The sequence below is a fragment of the Melospiza melodia genome, chromosome 2, assembly GCF_035770615.1.
Source record: "Melospiza melodia melodia isolate bMelMel2 chromosome 2, bMelMel2.pri, whole genome shotgun sequence".
Taxonomy (NCBI): domain Eukaryota; kingdom Metazoa; phylum Chordata; class Aves; order Passeriformes; family Passerellidae; genus Melospiza; species Melospiza melodia.
This window is the reverse complement of record NC_086195.1, coordinates 131146150-131161132: the sequence shown is the minus strand read 5'-3', so window position 1 is coordinate 131161132 and position 14983 is coordinate 131146150.

Below are 14983 nucleotides of genomic sequence, written 5' to 3'. Positions count from 1 at the left end.
ATAACAACTGATTTGATTGAAATGTGCCAGACCAAATGCAGAGCTGTCATTGCTGCTTAGGCTTGAATTGACAAGCTCCTGTGCCTGCCATGGGGCTTGCTCACCTTGTGTATTCCAGTCTAGTGTTCATTAGTGGCTCTGCTCTTATTTTGCTGCTCTGCTGCTTCTCATTTCAGTCTGGGAACATTTTGGTGGTAGCAGGGGCCATGCATCTGGCTGGCACACACATGGCCAGGGCATCACCACTGCTGCTGGGCTGGAACTCCAGTGTGAGCTCCAGTCAAGAGCACAGTGACCTGTGGATGAGCAGGACACCCTGGAACAGCTGTGGCTGTGAATAAGAACACAACAGACCAGGTGTATGCCCAAGTGTCTGTGCCAGGCGCAGCTCTGCAGAGCAGCTACAGCTCTGGAGAGGCTGGCTCACAGATAAGGCTCCACTTGGATCCAGTACACCCCTAAGGGACTGCAGTCTCCAGATAAGTCCAAAATGAAGTGGGGGAAATAGGAGGAGTTAATTCCAATGTTGAAATCTGTCTTCTAGTCCAAAGGGGACAGGGATGGAGATGGTAATGCAAGTGCCTTTAAATTGTTGCAAAACAGGTTTTGAGTTGCATGTTATGGAAATTTCACTTATTCAGGAACCCCTTGTTGCTAGCCAGGATGGAGCAAGGGGAGATGTGCATTGCAATGTTGAGCACTATAAACCAGCTCAAAAGAACCAGAGGTGGAGAATGTAATGGAGATACTTTTAAATTGTTGTAAATCATGATTTAAGTTCCTTGTTCTAGGAATTATTATAGCAGACACCATCTGAACAAGTGGAGGACAAGTCTTATAAGAAACAGTGCAAGTGCAGCAGTGACCTGACCTGACTTTTGGGCCTGAATTTTGGGCCCAAAGAAATCTTATAGCAAAGACTCTTTAGGTATCTACAGCAAATTTGAATCAATACCCTGCTCTTTTTATTGCCACTTACTGACCAATGGAGATTTTACCCAATATGTAAGATCTTTCAGATCTCTACATGGATTCACAAATGCCAGTTCTATCCAATTATGAAACATGATTCTATTTCCTGCCAATTCAGAGATGTCTTTGGAGAGCCATACTTTACTGCTGTAATGGAGTCAATGCCTGTCTCCACATAAGAAACAATACAAGGAGCAAATATGAAGTACTGCATTTACAAATCTTAAATGCTCTTCTCAGTTATATAATCTATCTTTTTTATTTGTCTGATAAAAATGCCCTTCATTTTCTGCAATAAATACTGCTCTCGCAAAGCTGTTTATATAAAAATGTGTCCTTCAGAGAAGCAAATCTGAAAAAAAGACAAAAAACCAAATAATGTTAATGTTTGTGTGAGTTCTCCCAGCCAATGCCTCACTGTGGCACATGACATAAAAGGCCAAACAAAGTGTAATAACCCCTGACACAAGGTGTTTATGATTAACAAATATCATAGAGACTTGATTTTGTCATCCCTATGGATTGAGAGTCTAATCAAAACTCACATAAGTATAACTTTACCTCACGATGAATCAGAGCAGCAAAATGTAACTCTCTTTCATTTCCAGACAAAGACTTTCTGAAAAGATGACAGGGAAAGGAGAAGCAAATGCTCTTGTGAAGAGATATCTAATTTTAGTGGTGTATCTGACTGAATAGTCATTTCTGACTACTAATTGAATGGCTGGATTCAGCTGAAGTAATAGGAACTGGGGTCCTCAATGAGGGATTGGAGCATCCCCAGCTGTAGATGTACACAGAAGATGTGAATTGCACACAGATAATAAATTTTACTGGTGTATACTTATATAGCACAGGCTTAAACATACACAAATATATCAAAAATTGAATGTGAAGTCCACAAAAAGAAGAGGAGAAGCAAAAGTTGCCAGGCTTAATCCTCATATTCCCATCTACATTAGCTTGCTATATTCCCCTAAACTTGTCAGGTAAATTGTAATAAAAAGTATCTGCCGTAAAACCAACGAAAAATACAAGATCCTATGGAACAGAAAAGAAATATGAACTATAAAAGATAAAAGAACTTGCCAATCTTTAATCATGTCCATTCTGAAAGTGTCAATGCTGGAGTCTTCCCCTTGTTCACTAAACCTATTAACTTTTCAAAGATAACATAAATCTTGTAATCCACTGCTAAGTTTTAGTCTGAATATAAAGTTTACACACTAAGCATGGATCTGATTGTGACCTTTGCTGTAGGAAATAGTTCAAGTTCTCTTTTTGTGCCTGAGTTTGTTTCTTAAGCAGGAATCTCATGCCATCAAATTCTCTGCCAGACCAGGGCAGGTGTTCCCCAAGGCCACTGATCCTGATAAGGTTTTCTTATTCCTGACTTAGGAATGGGTTTTTTGCACTGTGTCTCTTTAGGATGGATCTTAATATCTGTTAGATTCAAATGTACAGAAGCATTATTATAATTTTCTTCCAGCTAGTTTGCATCAGTGTCTCTCCTGTTATGTTTATCTTTCCTGATAAGGAAGGAAGTGTCGGAAGGAAGTGTCGGAAGGAAGGAAGTGTCGGAAGTGTCGGAAGTGTCGGAAGTGTCGGAAGGAAGGAAGGAAGGAAGTGTCGGAAGGAAGGAAGTGTCGGAAGGAAGTGTCGGAAGGAAGTGTCGGAAGGAAGTGTCGGAAGGAAGTGTCGGAAGGAAGTGTCGGAAGGAAGTGTCGGAAGGAAGGAAGGAAGGAAGTGTCGGAAGGAAGTGTCGGAAGGAAGTGTCGGAAGGAAGTGTCGGAAGGAAGTGTCGGAAGGAAGGAAGGAAGGAAGGAAGGAAGGAAGGAAGGAAGGAAGGAAGGAAGGAAGGAAGGAAGGAAGGAAGGAAGGAAGGAAGGAAGGAAGGAAGGAAGGAAGGAAGGAAGGAAGGAAGGAAGGAAGGAAGGAAGGAAGGAAGGAAGGAAGGAAGTGTCGGAAGGAAGTGTCGGAAGGAAGGAAGGAAGGAAGGAAGGAAGTGTCGGAAGGAAGTGTCGGAAGGAAGTGTCGGAAGGAAGTGTCGGAAGGAAGGAAGGAAGGAAGGAAGGAAGGAAGGAAGGAAGGAAGGAAGGAAGGAAGGAAGGAAGGAAGGAAGGAAGGAAGGAAGGAAGGAAGGAAGGAAGGAAGGAAGGAAGGAAGGAAGGAAGGAAGGAAGGAAGGAAGGAAGGAAGGAAGGAAGGAAGGAAGGAAGGAAGGAAGGAAGGAAGGAAGGAAGGAAGGAAGGAAGGAAGGAAGTGTCGGAAGGAAGTGTCGGAAGGAAGTGTCGGAAGGAAGTGTCGGAAGGAAGGAAGGAAGGAAGGAAGGAAGGAAGGAAGGAAGGAAGGAAGGAAGGAAGGAAGGAAGGAAGGAAGGAAGGAAGGAAGGAAGGAAGGAAGGAAGGAAGGAAGGAAGGAAGGAAGGAAGGAAGGAAGGAAGGAAGGAAGGAAGGAAGGAAGGAAGGAAGGAAGGAAGGAAGGAAGGAAGGAAGGAAGGAAGGAAGGAAGGAAGGAAGTGTCGGAAGGAAGTGTCGGAAGGAAGGAAGGAAGGAAGTGTCGGAAGGAAGGAAGGAAGGAAGTGTCGGAAGGAAGGAAGTGTCGGAAGGAAGTGTCGGAAGGAAGGAAGGAAGGAAGTGTCGGAAGGAAGGAAGTGTCGGAAGGAAGGAAGTGTCGGAAGGAAGGAAGTGTCGGAAGGAAGGAAGTGTCGGAAGGAAGTGTCGGAAGGAAGTGTCGGAAGGAAGTGTCGGAAGGAAGTGTCGGAAGGAAGTGTCGGAAGGAAGGAAGTGTCGGAAGGAAGTGTCGGAAGGAAGTGTCGGAAGGAAGGAAGGAAGGAAGGAAGGAAGGAAGGAAGGAAGGAAGGAAGGAAGGAAGGAAGGAAGGAAGGAAGGAAGGAAGGAAGGAAGGAAGGAAGGAAGGAAGGAAGGAAGGAAGGAAGGAAGGAAGGAAGGAAGGAAGGAAGGAAGGAAGGAAGGAAGGAAGGAAGGAAGGAAGGAAGGAAGGAAGGAAGGAAGGAAGGAAGGAAGGAAGGAAGGAAGTGTCGGAAGGAAGGAAGGAAGTGTCGGAAGGAAGTGTCGGAAGGAAGTGTCGGAAGGAAGTGTCGGAAGGAAGGAAGTGTCGGAAGGAAGTGTCGGAAGGAAGGAAGGAAGGAAGTGTCGGAAGGAAGGAAGGAAGGAAGGAAGGAAGGAAGGAAGGAAGGAAGGAAGGAAGGAAGGAAGGAAGGAAGGAAGGAAGGAAGGAAGGAAGGAAGGAAGGAAGGAAGGAAGGAAGGAAGGAAGGAAGGAAGGAAGGAAGGAAGGAAGGAAGGAAGGAAGGAAGGAAGGAAGGAAGGAAGGAAGGAAGGAAGGAAGGAAGGAAGGAAGGGCCTAATGCCTCCACTTCTCTACATGCATCTTTGATCAAAACTGTTTAGTGAGGAAGCCTCACCAGTCTTAGAAAAAATGCTTGATTTATGTTCTTCCTTTTGAAAATCAGGATAGTATGAAGGAAATTTTTCTATTACAACATGTACTCAAAGTGAATCATTCTGTCCTGTAACAGGTAAACACAAAAGAGTATCTAAAGGTGTTGTCTTTTCTTCCCCTCACTATTCTATCCAGTTTTTCTGACACAAGCTTCCATTCAGGTTTTTTACTGACAAAATAAATTTTTAAAAAATATGATCTTCATGGGGTGCAGTTTCTCTTTTGGTCAGTGAACTCATTCCTGCTCTTAATATTTTGAAGCCTTTGGCAACCATCTGCTTTGTTTGTGTGTTAAAGCCTAAGATAATTGCAAGAAATAAACATTCAGCACATTGTTCAGGGAATTCAACAGATCTTTCCTAGAACTGATACCCCAAGTGTCCTTAGAACAAGGTGCAAAAATATTTGTGATGGAAAACAACATTGGAGTGATTGACCAGGGAACCTTCCTGGAAATTACTCCAGCAGTCAGAGGTCTGCTTTTCTTATTTGGGCATTTAATACCAAACAACTTGCAGCAGTTTCTTTTTCTCCTTCTGGCCAGACTAATCTGGGATTTGATTGAATTTATTGCTTTATGTTTCATTACTCTCCTGGATTAGAGGAATATAGCAGAGCAGTAGAGTTACTCACATATGTGCTGGTATGGGTAGTTAACTTCAATTACAGGGCATGCAGTTCCTGATGAGCAGGCCAGGAACAAACAGAGAAATTTTGTTTTAATGGGCAATTTTATGTTTTCTTCTTGTTTCTTTCCCTTCAGAGAATAAAACTATCCTTGCAAATTTAACCACAATCTCTAGGCTGGAAGTTGAAGCAAAAAAAAACTACTTTTATTGGAATATTCCTCAACAGAAAGGTAGTAAGGGATAAAGTACAGAACACAACAGGCAAACAGAATTCTCCAAACTTGTTCAATGCAAAATGTGTCTTTTTTTTGAAACCAAACCTTCTTTTTTATTTTTTTTTTTACCTAACATTAATTTATATTCTGTGAACTGAGATAAGCACCCATTTGCACAAATCTGAGTAGGTTAATGGACCATTTGACAAGTCAGGCACAAGCATTTAGGGTTGGTTCCAGCTTTCCCATAGACCAATATGAATTTTTTTTGCCAATGTCTGTATATTATAGTTTTTTACAGGTGTAAGGCTTCTAATGGATATTGTTAATTGAAATGAACTGTTTTTATTTCAATGTTATGTCTTTTACAGTGAAACATCATTTTTCAGTCAATGTTTCGGGCAAAGCTAATCAGTCACAAGTAAAACATTTTCTAATAGTTATACTTTCTCCTTCTTTAATTTGTCAGCTACCAAAAATGTTTTTCTCCCTTAAAGAATTAAAAAATGGTCTCATACTTGGTTGCAATTTTACTAAAAAAATGAGACTCTAATTGTCTGAATTTTGGAGAGCCATACTTTACTGGAAAAAGCAATTTGCTCTGTGAAAGTAGATCTTCGTATCATTAAAGAGCTCATTAATAAAGGAACCAAAAACTGGTTATGAAAAAAGTATCTTTATGTTTATGAGGCACAAATAAAATAGTAGTTTTAGAATGGCAGCAAGAATCAGAAACTTGCAGATGAAGGTAGACATGAAGTTTAATACTTAAAGCTATGAGAAAATAATAAATAGAAACAGATTGATAATAATATACCATTACCTCAAATATGTCAAATGTGATCCAGTTGAAGCTACTGGCAAGATATCTTTGGATCTCAAGAATTCCTTTCTGTGGATATGAATGTGGATGTTACTGCACTGACGTCCTCTGAATTTATTTTTTCTTCGTTTTTCAGCAGAAATAGTGTCCAGTACCCTTCTCATGCAGTATATGAAAGCAGAAACAGACTATTACAAATTATTTCACCTAATGATATTTGAAACTGAGGAGAATGCTGTGTTCTAGCACTCAGTGAGACAGAAGAATTAAACTTCTTCTTTGACCAGAACTCTGGAGTGCTTGGTCATTCTGATTTTTGAAATATTGCTACCCCAGGTAACTTCTAAGTAATCATAATTTAATCATTATGTAATCAGTACTTCACATAATGCTTTTTGGTTTAGATAGGACTATTTTATCATTAACATAACTTTAATTTTTCATAGACCAGATTACAGCTGCAGATACTTCTGGACAACAGAAAGCATACTGATGGTATTTTGTAATGCACACATTTTGAGGGGAGGCAGTATAAATGACTCTATGAGACCATTTGCATGTTGTAAAATAATGAATAAAGATAGATTTTTTTCTTGCACAATTTTCTAAAACTCATTGACATGAAGTTTTGTTGAAGATGAAAATTTAGGAAGATTTTTTTCATGAATTAATCTTTTGTGTAAACAAGAATATCTGTAATTATTAGCTTTTTTAAAATGTTAGATATATGTCAGATTATCTGCTGCTCGTTTGGAGGGTGTTTTTAGGCATCCATTGACTTGGGCATTGGTTCATAAACAGGAGATATAAAGGGAAAATTTTTCAGTTCTGCTGTAAAAAATTCTGATATTCCTATATCATACAATATTTTAAATGTTTCTAAATTCAATAATTTTAAAAAGAATTAAAGAAAACAGCAGCAAAACTTTCAAAATATTTCCACTCAATACAGAGCACAGCAGCTGTTATTTATTCTCTACTGAACAAAATTCATTGAACCACTTTTTTGTATTTGCTGCTCAGGAATATGGAAGGCTCTCTGTAGCCTTCATAAAGCTCTGAGTAATCTAACTTTGAAATGATCCCTTTTTAAATAGAAAAGGGAAGACAATATGACCTCCAGAAAGTCCCTTGCAACCTACCTGGTTTATGACTGCCATGATCTGCAACTGCATTTCAAGCAAATCCCAATGCCATTGTCCAAGCTAGAAACGATCATAAAAACAGAAAGGGGAATTATCTGATGAACAAGATCTAGACTGTGGCACTCCGTATTCCAGGACTGAAACTCATAAACCAGTCAACAACAATTAGAATCAAAAGCAAAATTCATTTCCTTGGTTAGATGCTCAAGGATATCTCCTTCCTAAGAATGAACGTGCACATCCATCTGTTATGGATGGTATCCTTATCCTTCAAGGAGAGGTGAAGCTCCTCTCCTGGCACAGGCTTTTCAAACACTAAGACAGTGAGGTTTTATATTCAGTCATTGAAGAGTCATTGGCCTCTGAGTGTATAACTGGTAAAATACACAGGGAAGTGAAATACTTGAATTTAGTATTAATTTTATTTAGTCCCTTAAGTGAAAATATTGCTGCTGTTCTGAACATGTATAAAACCTTAGTTTGCTAAAGACCTTGGCTCTCTATTTACTCTCACATCTTTGTGAAAATAAGCTCTTTTCTAGATTAGTAGTTTTTTCTCTTTTCAAATGATATTCTCTTTTTAAAATGATATTCTGTCATTTTGGTATTTAAGGTGGCATAGCTATAAAACTATAGATACACAACTTCACACTTCAACTTATCACATGAATTATTTTCAACACTAAAGTAACAAGGCAAAAATATGAGAGTATCTGCTTGGATTTCTCTGTCTTTGTCTTCAAGAGGGTCTTAAGGATTGAGGAACCCTCATAGAATGACTGTTTTGTTAACTTTCAGAGAAAGGGCTATCTATGAAAAGACATCCTCTTAGCTGTGCAAATCTTATTCACTGAGAAAAGGAAAAATGTTTGAAATCATGTTGAACAACTGCAGGAGGTTTTGTTTGATCACAGAAAGAAAAATCCAGACCTGTATTTTCAAATCCCAATTAGACAAAAACCAAAACACTGATCCAAAATAATTCCATCAAGGAGCGACAAAGCAGGGGGAAATAATTCCAAAATTTAATAGAGTAGGCTTAGACCAAACATTCAAAAAGGAAAAAAAAAACCAGAAAGGATGGTGAGATGCTGGAACTGGTTTTCCAGAGAACCTGTGGATGCCCCACTTCCCACCTGTTGGAAGTGTCCCAGCACAGATTGCATGGGGCTCTGAGCAGCCTGGTCTAGTGAGTGGTGTCCCATCCATGGCAGGGGTGTAGAAATGAGATGATCTTTAGTGTTCCCTTCCAACCCCAGCCATTCTGTGATTCTATGATTCAAGGACTCCCAAGCAGAAATGCTGAAAGGAAGGGCAATGAAATATTCAAGAAGTGTTCAGTGTCACTGTACCATATATTACTAACAGGTTTGTAATTTTTGTGACAATATAAATAAATATCATGAGAGAAACAGAAAGTTTGGCTTGAAGTCATACGCAATAATAATGAGACTGTGGCAAATAAAGTTGAAATATTTATTGAAACACCTTGAAAAAGGTTAAGATTGTGGCCTTAGTGGCCAAGGTTTTTTAGAACTCTTTTTGCCTTTTCTTGTGCTACAGGCCTGTTGCAGGATGTGCACTGGAGATGGACTGTGCATCACCACGACAATAATTCTTCTACACGTGTCAGTTCCCCGAGCTGCCTGTCTGCTCCTGTGATGGAGAACAAGCACAAACTTTTTGCATCCTCAGGCCACCAGAAAGTTTTATAAAAGAGCATACTCCAGTTCAGTAGCCATGTTAGCACTCTGAATGATAACTGGAGGCAGAAAAATGTTTTGAGCGCCCAGCTAACGTGAAAGTCCAGCCAAAATATAATCTGCAGTAGTATAAAAATAAACAGCAACCATAGTCTGCAATCATGTATAGTAGGTAAATTACATTTTTATGGGTATCTAAGGATGGTAAGGCAACAGAATTATAATAGGGACTATTAAGGAAAATACCAAGAGAACAACTAGCAAATTTTAGTAAAAAAAAAAAAAAAGAAAAAGAAAGAGAAAATGGAAGAATCATTCAAAGAATTAAGGAAAATAGAATAAGATATGGATATCAAGGGTCAAACCAAAGAGTGTTTATTAGCTCTTATCAAAGAATCACCCTGAAAGGGTTTTTTTGAGCAGTAACATATATAAAACAGATAAGGCGGAAGACCCTACCCATAAAATTGAGCCGAACCACTACTTTGGTTAGACACATCTCACAAGCATAAAAAAAAAATTATTGGATAGAACTTCTGATATGTCATTTTCCACAAGGCTCTCACAAACTTATTTTACTGTGGGAGCTGTAGACAGTCTGAGTTGAGTGACTTCTTTTAATTGACATTTCTAAGGCACAGTATGATTTGCCTTAATCAAAGAGACATTTGCTCTTCTTTACCAGCCCTTTTCTTTTTTTGTTTTATAATTTCAAGTTTTCCTGGAGCTTATTAATAATTACTATTATTATTTAAATTCATTATCCATAGAAAATGCAATTCTAGAATTCATACTGATCATTTTTTACGACCGTTTGAAATTTCACAACAACGATGTTTTTAGGAAGAAAAAAGGGAAGAAATCCTTTCATGTTTCCCTTGCTTAAATGTTTTCAAGTAGAAATTTAGTTGGCAATTAACGTAAATGAAAAACCAGAACACCTCTTAGCACCCTCTCTGGCTGCTGTCTCTGGCATCGTGGAAATCACTCAATAGGAGGAAAAGTTCTTGAGGCAACCAGGATGCTGAGAGAAATTTAAATACTGTGGAAAGATTTAAAGAATCCTTTTTGTCTCTTGCCCTGTTACAGGACAATGCTGAGAAGATTCTGGCTTCATCTTCTTTCCTGTCCTCCATCACATATTTTTACACACTGATAAAATCCCCTGAACATTCTCTTCCCAGGTTGACTCCTCACAGTTTTCTCATCCTCCCCTTGTATATCAGATGCTCCAAGGCTTTAATTACCCTTGTGGCCCTGTGCTGGACTTACTCCAGCCCTCTCTCTTTCTTTTGTACTGGAGAACCCATGGCTCCAAATGTGTCTCATTTACCATCTTTTCTACCAACACGGATACTCCCAAGACGAAAAATAATTTTTAATTCAGTAAGTACCCTGGGTCCAAAGTGGACAATGCCATGGAGATTATACTCTGCGCTTCAAAGCATCCTCATCTTGATCTCCTGTAATTCTGTGAGCTGAGGGAGCAATCCAGTCCTAAATCAGTTTTGGTTATGTTCTGCTGAGTTCCTAAATGTAAGAAACAAACAGAAAAACCTCAAGGAAAAAAATACAGTATTTTTATTAGTCTCTTATGTAATATTTTTTTATAACTCTCCTTCTGAAAAATATTGATCCTTCCCAACTCTCCACCCTTTCTTTTTCCCATGAAGTACAAGTCAGCACAGCTCTACATTCAGTACACTGATTTCTCTTGCTTGTCAAAAACATAACTGGTGATTTCATCAGTGTTATTGGCACAGTTGTTGCAGAAAAAGGATCTCTTAACTTGTTTTCCCTGATAATCTTGTTTCTTCTGCAGTAATGTAAATACTCTGTGGCAATCGCGCTTTGTCCATGGCAAATATGAATTTTTAAAATGTTCTTTTTGTTTTCAAAGAATGCATCTAGAACTCAGAGGCTTTTACTCATAAAGCTGTAAGAAAAAGATAATTTTGAAAATATTGTTAAATGCTGGGTCTAAAGAAATTGCTGGAAGGATGACCCAAAGTAATGCCTGAGAATTGATCTCATTTACTGTGCTTCCAGCTGTTCTGGGATGTAGCTACCTCTGTGGAATTGTCCAAATTTAAAGAGTCTGGATACACGCACGGTCATCATTTGTGCCTGAGAACAGGAACTGAATCACCTGCAAAATCTGTCTTTGAGGACACCATTTACAACTACTTCAGTAGAAAGAGATCTTTATGTTTTCTCAGGCTCTGAGAAGGTTGAGCTCTGCTCCCATAAAAGTCAAGAAACCTTAGGCCTTCATCTATTTTAATGACTATTTTCCGTTTTCAATTTGTAACATATAGATCTATGGAAAAGGTTTCTTTGTGCAATAAATATCCCAAGTACCACTACTCCCAAATAAACATTTTAAATAAATTATTCATGCCATTTAAAAATGTGTTCAAAGTTTACCTCTGTTAAAGTTGGTGTAAAAATTCCCTTTCAAAATGTATTTTTCACTCCTTGTTATTTAACTGGAACTACGTCTATACAGAAGAAATTTAACATTAAAAAGACATAAGCAAGAATGTGGCAAACACAAACATTATTGTTTTGATAAGTGTGATTTCAGTACATTTGTCAGCAATGTATGGAAGTACTGCTGGTTGTTTTTTACTTCCCTGTTTTAAGATAGATATTTTTAAGTGAGCTTTTCCTTGAGCAAAAAAATTTTTAGTGCCCTACAAGATTTACTGCTCCATAACTACTGTTCTTGCTCCATAACTACTGTTCTTGGTATACCAGACTCTGTTAATGCGAGTAATAAAAATATTAAATCTTGAATGGCTGAAAAACTCTGGGAAAATTATGTATCTCCTAAGAAAAATCCTATTTTATGTATCTGTGTACTTTGGATAACATGGATTAGCTTAAAAATACAATATTTTGTTCCTCTTTTTAAGATAAATTTCTTAACATCCAGATATTTGCCAACTCAAATTGTTATTTATTAGAAAAAATTCATTACTTACTTTGAAAATCTGAACAAGCAAGCAATGAAAAATGAATTTTCTGTTCTACTTAAGGATCTTGTAAGTTTTAAATTTTTACACAAAGATAATTCAGATCTTTTCTTAAGTTATAGAAGACGTGCGGTATTGCAATCTGGTTTTGAAGTCTGTTGAAATGTGCCTATGACAGTTATTAAAAAAACATTACCTTTGTATGTAAAAATAATTCACTATAAATCAGAAGTTCATGCTCATATGCAGTAGTGTGCTTAATTCCTCACCTTACTAAGATTTTTAACAGATATAGAAGGAGAATGAAAAAACATGTTACAAAGACAGGAGCAAAAGCAAGTGAGGTTAGTAAATTGGGATCACCACATTTAGAAGAGATATAAGAGAATTTTTATTCTTGGAATACAGCATGTTGAGAAACAAAAATGAGCACTCTAATCTTTTAAAACTCATCAGAAGTAAAACTAATGAAATAAAATGTTGTGTAACCAACACGGTTAACCTTTGAAACCACTTGCTGTATCAATATGCTTGAAGATGTCAAGAGCTCAGAATATCTCATTAAAACAGCAGATGTCTCCTCGTGAATAAGAGCTTCTGAAGTTGTAGGTCTGAAATTGAATTAAAAGATAAGTGTGGGTATAAATTATGGGGTTTATATCGCATGTTTCATACAAGTCTTGCACTAAAAACCATGGGTTTTTTTCTGGATTTTCTATCATTATTTATTGGTTGATCTCTTCTTGAAATCACAGCTAAGCATTTTCATCATGATCATTTTAAGAAGTGGATATGTGGCCAATTGGGTGGTTCTTTTATCACTTGGACAAATGAATAAACTCAAAACCATGTGTTTCCTTTCCCTCAGGCTTATTAATGCATACAAATAAAGATGTATTTCTAGGTCCTCCATGAAGGTTTTACTGACTGTCGACAGTCTTTGCTCACTTGTATCACAAGTAAGTCAACCATTATTACCCATTTCCAATGAAAATGGCAACAGTGATGTCTGTAAGATCGCTCTGAATCCCAGACATTCTAATCTGGGCAGTAATTAAAATATACAGCATATTTCATAGAATCACAGACTCATAGAATGGCCTGGGTTGGAAGGGACCATAAAGATCATCTCATTCCAGCCCTTCTGCCATGGGCAGGGACATCCTCCACTAGACACAATGTTTCTCAGAACCCCATCCCTCTTGATCTTGAACACTTCAAGGGTGGGACATCCACAACTTGCACCAGGGCCTCACAATTGTCACAGAGAAGAATTTCTTCCTACTATCTAATCAAAACTGCTTTCTTTCAGTTTGAAGTCCATTCCCCCTTGTCCTGTCACTCCAGACCCTTGAAAATAGTGTCTCTCCATCTTTCCTGAGGACAGCCTTCAGGAACTGGAAGGCCACAATTAGGTCTCTCCAAGGGCTTGACTTTTCCAGGCTGAACAATCCCAGTTCTCCCAGCCTTTCCTCCCAGCAGAGCTGCTCCATCCCTCTGATGCCCTCGGTGCCTCCTCTGGGCTGGCTGCAGCAGGTCCCTGTCCTTGCTGTGCTGGGAGCCCAGAGCTGGATGCAGCCCTGCAGGTGGGCTCTCAGCAGTTCTTGTCTGGCTTCCAGTCCACCCACAACACAATACAGAAATGTAACCTTGTTCTCTTTATGCCTAATTTTACATTCTACAGGTCACCTTTCTTTGGTCTGCAGTTTTTAGGTCTTTACTCTTAATGAAAGCATGGATGTCTCAATAAGGATGATTTAAATTTTGTTCTGCATGTCTCTGAAATCCGTCGTGATTCAAAGCACTGCAGGGAACAAGTTTCACAGTCACAGAACAGCAGCTGAGAAAGGTCTGTGTTTTGCACACACAACCACTTTAAAAACAACTGCTCTTCAAATTCTCGCCATGTAGCAACCATTCTTTGCTATTCCACATGCAGAAATAACTTCTGCACATCTTGGCTCAGGCCAGAAAATCCTGTTGCCTCTTCTTCAGTGTTTCAGTAATAAAATATACTTGAAGCTCCCTTCAATTAAATTAACTGATATTGCACTAAACCAGATATTATTACTTGTATGATCTAGTAATGCAGTTCATGGAGAAATAGTTCTCATTGAAGAGAGGGTAACAAATGGCTGCTGGGACTTCAGTAACTAAAACCAGGCTTTTACACTTGTCAAGCATGAAGGTGAAAGTTCTAATGAGTTAAGGAAATGTAGTAATTTACGAAGAATTGTTTGGTAGCATTCATAGTATCACCAAGTTGGAAAAAAAAAGAAAGTATGTTTGCTCTGGAAATTATATGAAATAAACCACTGGTAACTGATAGGAAAGAAGGGAACTACCATGAAAAAGTCTGTTTGTAGTACCCATAAAAGAGAAAAAGTACACACCTGCCATGTTGCTGAATATGTAGGCAATTATATAGAGCCAGCTGGAGCATCTTAGCACTGGCAGTCTCATTCCCAGGTAAAATAATAAACATGTCCATAATCCTGCCCAAATATCTGTACCTGATAGTGATGGGGTAATAACTGTTGCTGGTTCATGGTTTTTGAGCGACTGATCTGAGAAGAGGAATAAAGTCACACATACAGAAATGTGGGAACATTGAACATATGGAAATCTGCCTCCAGAGTCCGGAGAAGTTAACTTGTCTCGTCTCTCAAATGCTGCTTTTGCTGCACCAGACACAGAAGTGTACAATGTTTCCTTCAGACATATAAATTCAGGGTATTGATTTCTTCGTCAGCACAATGTTTTATATTGTAACTAAATTAGCACACTGTACTTCAAGCAACCTTGCTATCTCCAAAAATTAAGCAGGCAGCTTTACCTGGACAAAATTATTTTATATTTTTCCTTCTCATTATTCAGTTCCAGAAATGATACAAAGAATTATCCCTTTCCCGCCCCCCCCCCCCCAAAAAAAAAAAAAGCAAACTGTGAATCTCTTCTTAGTATCGGAACAATTTCAGGTTTAAGTTTCTCTAGCAGAAAGGAGAGCTGTTTATTTAAAAGTGTCTTGAAACAGAGTGGAAACAACAAATTTGTC